Genomic DNA, 12231 nt, shown 5'->3' on the forward strand with positions numbered 1-12231 from the left:
CATTGGAGAGGATTCTTTACTGTCTAAGTCACCAGGGGAGCCTGAAGGGCAAATAGAAGCTGGAAAACTAAGAAGCCAGGAGTTGGGTTTGAAGATAAATTACATTCCCTAAAATTTCTACCATGAGCTATGGACTCAACACAACTGAGAGATGGGCAATGGAATGCCTGTCCACAATATATATTGTGGAATATATTATCCACAAAACACATCACCTGACCAGGTAGAGCAAACCTTGTTCTAGCGTCAAGGCCAAGAGAGACTTACTCATTGAAAGGGACATTCTGGTAGTGGAAAGGAAATGCTCTTGAGGACATCACTGAATTTGTTTTTAATGAATGAAAACTACTTTTTAATGAATTCCTCAGTGTACCCAGATTTTTTTGTTGTTGTTCACTCACTAAAGAATGTCCGACTCTCTGTGACCCCATGGACTGCAGCACACCAGGCTTCCCTGTCCTTCACCACCTCCCAGAGCTTGCTCAAACTCATGTCCATTGAGTCAGTGACACCATCCAACCATCTCATCCTCTGTCACCCACTTCTCCTGCCCTCAGTCTTTCCCAGCATCAGGGTCTTTTCCAGTGAGTTGTCTCTTTGCATCAGGTAGCCGAAGTATTAGAGCTTCAGCTTCAGTCCTTCCAATGTATATTCAGGGTGGGTTTCCTTTAGAATTGACTCGTTTGATCTCCTTGCAGTCCAAGGGACTCTTAAGAGTCTTCTAAACACCACAGTTCAAAAGCATCAGTTCCTCAGTGCTCAGCCTTCTTTATGCTCCACACCTCTCACATCGTACATGACTACTAGAAAAGCCATAATCCAAAGGACAGTTTGGTGGTATTGAGAAATTCTTTAGAGAAAAAGCCCTAAAAGGGAACATTTTCCTTCTCTACACAGAGCGTTTCTGAAGCTTAATACATGTGGGCTTTTCCCACACCAGTCAGCTCTCCAATCCTCCAGATGTCAACAGCACGCCCTACAGTTCAGTTCAGTTCTGACACTGTCTACACAGACCCCACAGGGGAGACATTCAGACCCACAAGACTGTCCCCAGTGCAGATGCCAGCCACAAATAGTGGGTCCTCACTTTGCCTACCTCCTATCCAGCTTAACTACAAATCAGGGGTCCATGCACCCCTTCCTGGGCTGAATAATTTGGTATGACACCTCACAGCACTCAGGGAAATACACTGCTGACATCTCCTTGTTTCTGATGAAGGAGGTGATGAAGGACACAGGTGGACGGGCACGGGAAGAGGTGCACAGACAAAGTGAAGTCTAGGGGAGGGGCTCGGGGCTCCTGTGCCCCCCGCTCCCGGGGCTACCGCCCTCCCTGGACCTCCATGTGCTCCTCAACACAGAAGCACTCTGAACCCCCGTGAGTAGAGAGTTTCAGGAAATCTTGGCTTTGCAGGCATGACTGATTGTTAATTCAGTCCCTGTCTTCTTTTTCTTTCACAGATGGTGGGGAGGTCAGGCTTGTTGACTTAAAAAAAGGGCATAATGTGAGAGTTGCAAGTTAAGTTTTATCTGGGGGCAAAATGAGGACTATAGCCCAGGAGACAGCACCTCAGATAACGCTGAGAAACTGTTCCAAAGAGGCAGGAGGAGGAGGAGGACAGTATATATGTGATTTTGGTGAAGAGGAGATGCCTGCAATCAAGCACATATTTTTCCATAAAGTTTCTACTAGTTTCTTGAAGCTTTACTAGTCACAAGGAATGGTCATCACCATGAAGGGTTTTAGTGCTTTTCTAGATATGAGGAGATACAAAAATTGGGCTCATAAAATCAGTACTTAAAAATATCTAACTATGTGAAGACTAGTCCTGCCAATCTTCCCAGAGCACAGATGCCTCATTTGTACTCTTCACCCTGAACTCCTTTCAGGGCCTGATGAGGGTCAGCAGCTGCAGCAGCACAGGATTTAATCCTTGTAGAGGGGGATGGCAAATGCCCATGGCAAGTTCCAGTTTGTAGTTGACAGGGGTTCCAGTTTCTCCACATGCTCATCAACAGTTGCTCTTATCTGACTTTTTTATTGTAACAATTTTAGTGGATGTGAAATGACAACTTCTTCTGGCTTGAGTTAATGTTACTTTTGTCAAAAGATGTAAGAGTCAAACTTGCATTTTTGTAGATCATTTTGAGGTCTGCTTGTGGCATTTTTAGCAGGGAAGAAATAATGTGTTGTATGTGTGCTTCAGCTGTAGATTGGCAATGAGCCTGCAAGTCTAAAACACTCAGGATTGATTCTTCTTGATTGCTGAGACGAATGACAGTTTCCTGACAACCATTCAGGTTTTTGTTCCTTTATGGGCATTTATAATCTTGGGCTCAGAGCAAAGAACCCTGGCAGAAGTCAAGAGATCTTTGTGTTCCCAACTCAGTGGCTAAACTGAATGCATAATCTTAGGAGCGAATTCAAGTCCCTCTTTTTACCTACAGACATGTTCTGTGTCCGTTACTTTCAGTCTGTAAGTGTTGGGCTATTTTTTTATTCCACAGGAACCCTAAAATATGTACTCTGCTCTCCTGGTTTTCTTTAATGGATGTCATGTAAAGAAATTTTACATTGCGTAAAGAAAAAGACTCTCAAGGGTCCCTTGGACTGCAAGGAGATCCAACCAGTCCATCCTGAAGGAGATAAGTCCTGGGTGTTTATTGGAAGGACTGATGCTGAGGCTGAAACTCCACTACTTTGGCCACCTCACGCGAAGAGTTGACTCATTGGAAAAGACCCTGATGCTGGGAGGGATTGGGGGCAGGAGGAGAAGGGGATGACAGAGGATGAGATGGCTAGATGGCATCACTGACTCGATGGACATGAGTTTGAGTAAACTCCGGGAGTTGGTGATGGACAGGGAGGTCTGGTGTGCTGTGATTTGTGGGGTCGCAAAGAGTCGGACATGACTGAGCAACTGAACTGAACTGAACTGAAAGATAATAGGATTTTCATATACTAAATGCTCCTATTTTCCAATAATTTGTTTATTTACAAAGCTTCTCTTTATACATATTCCTAATGTATGAAAGAGCTATCAATAGTGAATACTTCTTACATGTCATTCAGTTCAGTTCAGGTCAGTTCAAGCTCCTCTGTCCATGTAGCAGAGCATACTCATCAATGTTCAGAGACAACTATGAGGCGAGAAAGAAACCCCCAACCTATAGGTGTTTTGGCCCATAGGAGTCTGTTACCTAAAGTAGAAGACTGGGGCTTCCCTGGTGGTCCAGTGGCTAAGATTTCCCACTCCTAATGTAGGGGGCCTGGGTTTGAACCGTGCCCAGGGAACTAAGTCCCACATTCTGCAGCATCCTACAAGTAAAGATCCCATGTGCCTCAACTAAGACCTGGTGTAGCCAGATAAATAAACATTTAAAGAAACTACTACTAGAGTCCATATTCTCACAGAGAATACGGGTCAGAATCATCTGATTCCTGAGAAGTCCATGATGTCAGTGGGGCAAGGGAAAACATTGTTCACCTCAGCGAAGCCAGAGACAAAGATGAACATGCCCATTCCTGTGACTCATGGTCTCCTCTGGAAGGGGAAAACGTTACCAAAGATAAAGCTCTCCTAATTAAATTTGGAAGGTCATTTGCAAACACACTCCCTGGAGGAGGGCATGGCAACCCACTCCAGTATTCTTGCCTGGAAAATCCCACGGAGCCTGGCGGGCTGCAGTCCATGGGGTCGCAAAGAGTTGGACATGACTGAGCGACTCACACTTTCATTTCACTTGCAAACACACTAGAGATGTCTCTGACATCTTTCTCATCAGTCGAGCAATGTAACTAGGTTCAGGAAAGAGATTGAAACCCTGTGTGATGTCAGTTCTTGCCCATGAGTGCAGTGGGAAGAAAACAGCACACGTTTCCCTTCATTGTTCCGTTTGTTCCAGACACTTACATTGGACACCTACTCTTTTCTGTAGTTATTTATGTGCTTGGCTGTGTCAGGCATGAGATGCGGCCTGTGGAATCTTAGTCGGGGCAATGCAGGATCTTTCCTGGTGGCGCGTGGACGTCCTAGCTGTGGTGCCTATTTGTGCGTGGGCTTCGTTGATCCACGGGACGTGGGATCCTGGCTCCCCGACCAGGGAGTGAACTCCTGTCCCCTGCATTGCGAGGCAGATTCTTAACCGCTGGACCACCAGGGAAGTCCCTGAAGAAAGACTCTTTATCCATCACAGTCTGAGAGCTGGAGGACACAGAGAGAACCAAGACAGCGCGTGCCCTGTGTTTGGAACAGGGAAGCGGACATGCAAATAAATACACGAGATAAGTTGTTATAAGGACTACTTAGCTGTAAGAAAGGGTAACTGCTTAAGCAGTGTGCTCGTGCCCAGGCGCTAAGTCGTGTCCAACTCTTTGCAACCCCATGGACTGTAGCCCGCCTGGCTCCTCTGTCCATGAGATTTTCCCAGGCAAGAATACTGGAGTGGGTTGCCATTTCCTCTGCCAGGAGATCTCCCTGACCTGGGGAACAAACTCACGTCTCCCACCGTCTCCTGCATTGGCAGGCAGATTCTTTACCACAATTTATTTTTGTTATTTTTAAAAAATTTAAGCATTTTTTTTTGTTGTTGAAAAATGCCCAACATGTGCCCAACATGGCGATTTTAATGTTGCCTTTGTCACTGGGTTGATGCCAGATTTTGTCTCCATCTCTTGGTGATGTGCCAGGGCATGGTTGTGAAGGAACAGTTGAGAAATGTCAGATGCAAGCAGGGGTGACATGAGTCTTACTGGGTTTACATCAGGGATGCACAAATGAGTCATCCAGACTCCCTGCCACACTGTCCATATCTTTATTGTTTCTGCTTGGAATTCATGCATGAGCTGCCCAGTTGCCTGGGCTCTTTGCCCTTGGAGCCCAGCTTGAAGGAGAAGACATTCATTGTTTTCACTTTTTAGTTTGTGTTGGGCTATAGCCACTTTAACAATGTTGTGATAGTTTCAGGTGAATAGCAAAGGGATTCAGCCATCCATATACATGTATCCATTCTCCCCCAAACTCACCTCCCATCCATCGAGCAGAGTCGCCTATGTTGTACAGTAGAACCTTGTTGGTTATCATTTTAAATATAGCAGAGTGTACACGTCCATCCCCCACTCCCTAACTGTCCCTTCCCCCATCCTTCCTTCCTGATCCCTGTAAGTTCCTTCTCTAAGTCTGTGAGTCTTTTACTGTTTTGTAAATATGTTCATTTGCATCATTTCTTTTTAGATTCCACCTGTTAGGGATGTCATAGGCTATTTCTCCTTCTCTGACTTATTTCACTCAGCATGACCATCTCTAGGCCCATCCATGTTGCTGCAAATGGCATTATATCATTTTTTCTGGCTGAGTAATATTCCGTCTTGTATACATACCACTTCGTCTTTATCCGTTCCTCTGTCAGTGGACGTTTAGGTTGCTTCTGTGAGAAGACATTTGTCTTAGAACATGGATCTCTGCGTCATCTACCACGTGGGGCTGCAGCCTGGTCAGTCCATCTCTCGCAGGAGTTGGCCCAGGGCTGTCCCTGCTGATCTGAGCCTCCCCACCTACCCCTGCTTCTGTGTCCTGCTGTCTGGACGGCCCATGAAGTTCCTCTGCTGGTCCTCCTTTGCCCTGGTTCCATGATTCTCTAATCGCTGTATTTATGTCTTTCTTTGTGATGTGTTTCAGATGTCACCGTTTGTTTTAATTTTCTCTGATATTTGCCTAAACACTCCACAGGACTTTTTACCCATGTTCTTGATTTTGTTGTTGTTAATATTATTAATTTTGATGTCTCCCACTTGACCCTGTGAAATCATTGAAGATAAAGAATGTTTTCTATAATAAAATCACCGTGTTTGGCATAACGTTAACGGTTGCTACATATTTTTTAATTTGTTTAATTTCTAAATGTTTTCACTATACCATTGTTATCATTCTTGTGCAATTTTTAAAATAAACATTGGAAGAGCTCATTTTTTTTTTCAGAAGGTACCTCCCTGAAAATATATGGGTAAATCAGAGTATATAGGATGAATGATGTTTTCAATATAGTAAGAAAGCTCACATTTTAAAGAGCAGCAGTAATGAGTTAATTTGTGGGTAAGGACTAGTTTGTGATGAGAAAAACCATTCTTTTCCTATGCACAGTGATGGTTAGCTTTACGAGTCAACTTGCCTGGGCCATGGGGTATCCATGTTTGTTCGAACATTATTTTGGATGTTTCTGTGAGGGTGGTTTTGTTTTGTTTCCTTTTTCTGCATGACTTTAACATTTGACAGAAGACAGGATAAAGCAGATTGCTCTCCTTAACGTGTGTGGGCCTCATGCAGTCAGTCGAAGACATGAATAGACCAGAAAGGCTGAGAAAGAGGGAGCCCTTCCCTGACTGCACTGGTCTGGGACATCAGCTTTTTCGTGCATTCAGACTCAGACTGAAACATTAACCTTTCTTGAGTCTTGAGTCTGTTGACTTTTGGAGTGAAACTTACACCACTGTTTCTCCTGGGCCTCCAGCTTATTGACTGTAGATTTCAGGACTTGACAGCTTTCTTGTGAGCCAATCTCTTATAATACATTAAATTATATATGTATTTATATATGATAATATATGTATATATACATATATGTATTTACATACAATTATATATATGTATATAAATTTATGTATTATAGAATATATGTGCTTAATTGCTCAGATATGTCTGACTCTTTGCAACCCCATGGACTGTAGCCTGCCAGGTTCCTCTGTTCATGGGGATTCTCCAGGCAAGAATACTGGGGTGGGTTGCCATGCCCTCCTCCACGGGATCTTACCCACCCAGGTCTTCCACATTGTAGGTGGATTCTTTAGCATCTGAGACACCAGTGAAGCCCAAGAATACTGCAGTGGATAGCCTATCCCTTCTCCAGGGGATCTTCTTGACCCAGGAATTGAACCAGGGTCTCCTGCATTGAAGGTAGATTCTTTATGAGCTGAGCTACCAGGGAAACCCATAGAATATATGTGTGTGTGTGTGTGTGTGCACACACACGTGAGTGTGCTCAGTTGCTCAGTCATGGTTGACTCTGCACGCCTATGAATTGTGGCCAACCAGGCTCCTCTGTCCATGGGCTTTCCCAGGGTTGCCATTTCCTTCTCCAGGGGATCTTCCCAAGACAGGAATGGAACCTGCATCTCCTGTGCCTTCTGCATTGGCATGTGGATTCTTTATCACTGTATCACCTGAGAAGTCACATTCACACACACATACACACACACACACACAGACACACACACACATTCTGTTTTTCTGGAGAACTCAAAATTACCTTGACTTTCACTTTTATACATTAAGAAATTTCACATGTAGCATTTCCTTACGGCGAAATTCACCTCGCCAAGTTAAACTTCTAGCAATAAGTCACAAGACATGAGCACTGGTAAAATGACATGATGGATCTGTTCTTCTGTTGTAAATATTACCTGATGTCAAATGTGAAACTGAACGTTGTGCCAAAAGCCTCAACTTAAGTCAAAGCGGCTTTAATCAAAGCAGTCTCTGAAGCCAGCAATACATAAATTAAAGATGGAGCAGAAGGATGGACAAAACAACAGCTCTGATGCAGCAGGTTTGGAGAGAGCCTATTAGAGTTAAATAATGTCCATGGGTCCACACGTAGCAAAATACTGTCCATGGGGTGTGGGTGCCTCGAAGCATGGCAGATCCTATCTGCTCAAAACTAACAGAAATACTATCACCATACTATTTTCACCAAACTATGAGATAACATGCTCTTCTCATAGATTAGGAGAAAAAAAACACCTGGAAATACAACGGCAAAAACTGGAGAGATGGCCCAACCCTTACTGATAAATATAGGGCCACACTTGCATCCCATGTTCATAAACGCAGCAGAGGAAAAAAACACTTTGAAGGTGAGGGTGAGGAGAAGGGTTCTAATATCAGTTCCATCTTCAAATATTTCCTAATCTAATTTTCTGATAATATTTAATATCCCAAAATATTATGGCAGTTGCACCTCCTCCTTTTTAAGCATTTCCCCCCATATTCTTGGTTTCTTTCTTTCTCCCAGACTCTGCTTTATCTATCTTCATTCTTTTTTTTCTTCAGTGTTGCCTAAGTCAAAGGCTAAAAGAGGATGAATTGCAAAGACTGAACAGTCACTGCTGGATATTCAGGCTTGCTTTACTTTTATTTTGTACCATGTTTCCTCTTTATGCTGCTTTTAGCCCTGTCTTTTCTCTAGGTCTTTCTGCCACAGGCTCAGCAGGAACAGAGAACACAGGTGTGCCAAGCAAGTAGTTTTGGCTGATACTGTTGGTTGAGTGTTAGGAAAAACATTGTCTACTAGCAGAATTATTTATCTGTTAATTTAACATTTAGTCCATATGATCCTACTTTCCATTTTCAGAGATAATTTAAAGGAAGCTAGGAAAATGACAGGTTAAAAAAATTTTGTCCTATACCTACGAATAAATTTAACCAAGGAGGTGAAAGACTCGTACCCTGAAACTTATCAGACATTAGTGAAAGAAATTGAAGAAGACACAAATAAATGGAAATATATTCTGTATGCATGGGTTAGAAGAATTAATATGGTTAAAATGTCCATACCACCCAAAGCAATCTACAGATGCAATGTAATCCCTATCAAGATTCCTATGGCATTTTCCACAGAAACTGAGCAATCCTAACATTTGTATGGAATCAAAGAAGGTCAGCCCTAAATAACCAAAGCAGTCTTGTCAAAGAAGAACAAATCTGGAGACATCATAACCCCTGACTTTATTACAAAGCTCTAGTAATTCAAACAGTATGGTATTGGCATAAGAATAGACATAGATCAATGAAACAGAATAGAGAGCTCTGTCTCTTCAATAAGTTTTGCTGGGGAAACTGGATGATCATACACAAAAGAATGAAACTGGACCAGTATTTTGCACCATACACAAATATTAAATCACCGTGCATTAAAGATGTGAACGTAATACCTGAAACCATCAAACTCCTAGAAGAAAACATAAGTTACATGGGGCTTGGTAATAGTTTTTTTGGATTTGACCCCAAAACCAGAGGCAACAAAAGGAAAAGTAAACAAGTGGTATTACGTCAACCTGAAAAGCTTCCTCACAGCAAAGAGGACAATCAGCAAAATGAAAAGGCAGGCTGCCAGATGGGAGAAGACATTTGTAACACATACTATCTGATAAAGGACTAATATCCAAAATATAGAGAGAAATCATACACCTTAATATCAAATAAACAAACAAACTGATTACAACATGGTGGAGAACCTGAATAGATATTTTTCCAAAGAATACATTCAAATGGCCAACATGAAACGCTTCAACATCACTAATCATCAGGGAGATACAGATCAAAACCACAGTGATATCACCTTATATATGTTAGAATGGTTATTATAAAAAGGTAAGAAATAGCAAATGTTGGTGAGGATGTGGAGAAAAGAAAACCCTTGTGCAGTGTTTGTGAGAAAAGTCCAAGAATACTGGAGTGGGTAGCCTATCCCTTCTCCAGAGGATCTTCCCAACCCAGGAGTTGAACCACCAGGGAAGCCCACGAATACTGGAGTGGGTAGCCTATCCTGTCTCCAGGGGATCTTCCCGACCCAGCAATCGAATTGGGGTCTCCTGCATTGCAGGCGGATTCTTTACCAACTGAACTATGAGGGAAGCCCTATACTGGTGCAGCCACTATGAAAAAAAAACAAAACAGTATGGAGCTTTCTAAAAAAACTAACAATGGAACCACCATGTGATCTAGAAATTTCATTTCTGGGTATTTGTCATAAGGAAACAAAAACACTAACTTCAAAAGACATCTGCACCCTCATGTTCATTTAAGCATCATTTACAATAGCCAAGATATGGAAATAACGTGTGTCCATTGATGGACAGTATGGAATATTGTGTTCTGTGTGCTTAGTCACTCAGTCATGCCAACTCTTTGTGACCCCATGGACTGTAGCCCACCAGGCTCCTCTCGTCCATAGAATATTCCAGGCAAGAATACTGGAGTGGGTTGCCATTTCCTCCTCCAGGGGATCTTTCCCACCCAGGGCTCAAACTTGCGTCTCTTGCATTGGCACGTGGATTCTTTACCACTGCTTTACCTGGGAAGCCTCCCCTCAACCATAAAAAGAGTGAAATCTTGCTACTTGTAACAACATAGATGGACCTTGAAGGCATTATGCTAATTGAAATAAGTCAGACAGAGAAAAACAAGTGTTGCATGCTCTCACTTATATGTGGAATCTGAGAAACAAAGCAAAATGAAGACCAAGCTCACAGTGTTAGTCGCTCAGTCGTGCCCGACTCTTTGCGACCCCGTGGGCTGTGGCCCACCAGGCTCCTCTGTCCATGGAATTCTCCAGGCAAGAATACTGGAGTGAGTTGCCATTTCCTTCTCATAGCTCATAGATATAGAAAATAGATCGATGACAAGGGCAGGAATGCAAGGAGAAATGGGTGAAGGCGGTCAAAAAGGACAAACTTCCAGTTACCAAGGAAGTGTTGAGAAAGCCCTTGCAGGGGTGGTTCATTGGCCTAGGGGTATGATTCTTGCTTCGGGTGTGAGAGGTCCCAGGTTCAAATCCCAGACGAGTCCAGGTTATCCTTTGGGCTTCCCTTGTGAGGAGATCCAGCCAGTCCATCCTAAAGGAGGTCAGTCCTGGGTGTTCATTCCAAGGACGGATGCTGAAGTTGAAACTCCAAGACTTTGGCCACCTGATGTGAAGAGCTGACTCATTTGAAAAGAGCCTGATGCTGGGGAAGATTGAAGGCAGGAGGAGAAGGGGACGACAGAGGATGAGATGGTTGGATGGCCTCACCGACTCGATGGACATGGGTTTGGGTGGACTAAGGGAGTTGGTGATGGACAGGGAGGCCTGGCATGCTGTGGTTCATGGGGTTGCAAAGAGTTGGACATGACTGAGCGACTGAACTGAACTGTGGCTCAGCTGGTAAAGAATCCACTTGCAATGCGGGAGACCTGGGTTCGATCCCTGGGTTGGGAAGATCCCTTGGAGAAGGAAAAGGCTACCCACTCCAGTATTCTGGCCTGAAGAATTCCATGGACTGTATAGTCTATGGAGTCACAAAGAGTCAAACAGGACTGATCGACTTTCACTTTCACTTTTCCAGTTATGAAATGTCATGGGAATATAATGTATAGCATGGTAACTGCAGTTACTAGTACTGAATTGCATATTTGAAAGTTGCTAAGAGACTAGATCTTAAAAAGTCCTCATCACAAGAAAAAATTTTAGTTAGGTGTGGTGATGGATGCTAAATAAACCTCTTGTGATGATCATTTCAGTGTTCACAAATATCAAATCACTACCTTGCACACCTGAAACTGACATACTGTGATATGTCAGTTAAACCTCAATTAAAAAATATTTCTGTCTTGTTTTCTTATTTTTTTTTTCTCCCTACGCCAATATGGGATGGGATGGGATGGGAAAAGCTAGGTTTTAAGGGAGCAGTTTTGGTGAGAAAGAGAGGGAAGAAGATTCTGAAGGTATTAATGCCACTTCAAATAAAGAGGAGAAAGAACCATCTTAATGCCTCTTAAAATCAGAATTTAGACTGGAAATATTTTTGTCCACATTAAGCTGGGTTTAGTGTAAAGGTCAACAGTACAAGGATGATCTGTGCCCATGTTCATTTTTAGAGAAAAGCTGTCATTAAGAATCCTAACATAGGAGAGAGCTTCTTAAACCTAAAAAAAAAAAAAAAAATGTGTTATGCCTGCCACTTTTCAGGCTAATCCGAATCCTCTGCTTTTCAATTCAGCTTTGTTTCACCTATTTCTTCCACTTATCTTTTACAACAAATCATTAGTTACAAGTCTTTTTCACCTGTAAACCAAGTGCTTGCATGTGCTTTTATATACCTGCTATATGTGTGTGTATATATATATAATGCTTATATATAATGTTTCATATATGCAGGCATTGTGAGTAATTTGCATTTGATTACGGTAGCAATTGCTCAGAATTTTCTGTGTGCTTTGGAAACTGGGCTCTTTTTCATTCTTACAAGCGATTTTTTATGAATATAAAGAAATGGAATGGTTTCTCAAATTCCTCCCAGCTTCACATTCCCCCCCCACTACTACCTCCCCCCAGGCGAGGACGTGTACACACACACACACACACACACACACACACACTCACACAACCAGTGAGTTCAAGCCTGATGCGCTGGTGTCA

The 12231-nt window shown here is 42.8% G+C and overlaps 1 protein-coding gene across 1 annotated transcript in view; it reads left to right on the forward strand.

Moving 5' to 3' along the window:
• The window catches only part of DPP6 (dipeptidyl peptidase like 6), a 1045929-nt gene that overhangs the window by 85226 nt on the left and 948472 nt on the right, over window positions 1–12231 (forward strand). The window lies entirely within an intron of this gene.

The sequence above is a fragment of the Cervus elaphus genome, chromosome 18 (assembly GCF_910594005.1).
Source record: "Cervus elaphus chromosome 18, mCerEla1.1, whole genome shotgun sequence".
NCBI classification, from domain to species: domain Eukaryota; kingdom Metazoa; phylum Chordata; class Mammalia; order Artiodactyla; family Cervidae; genus Cervus; species Cervus elaphus.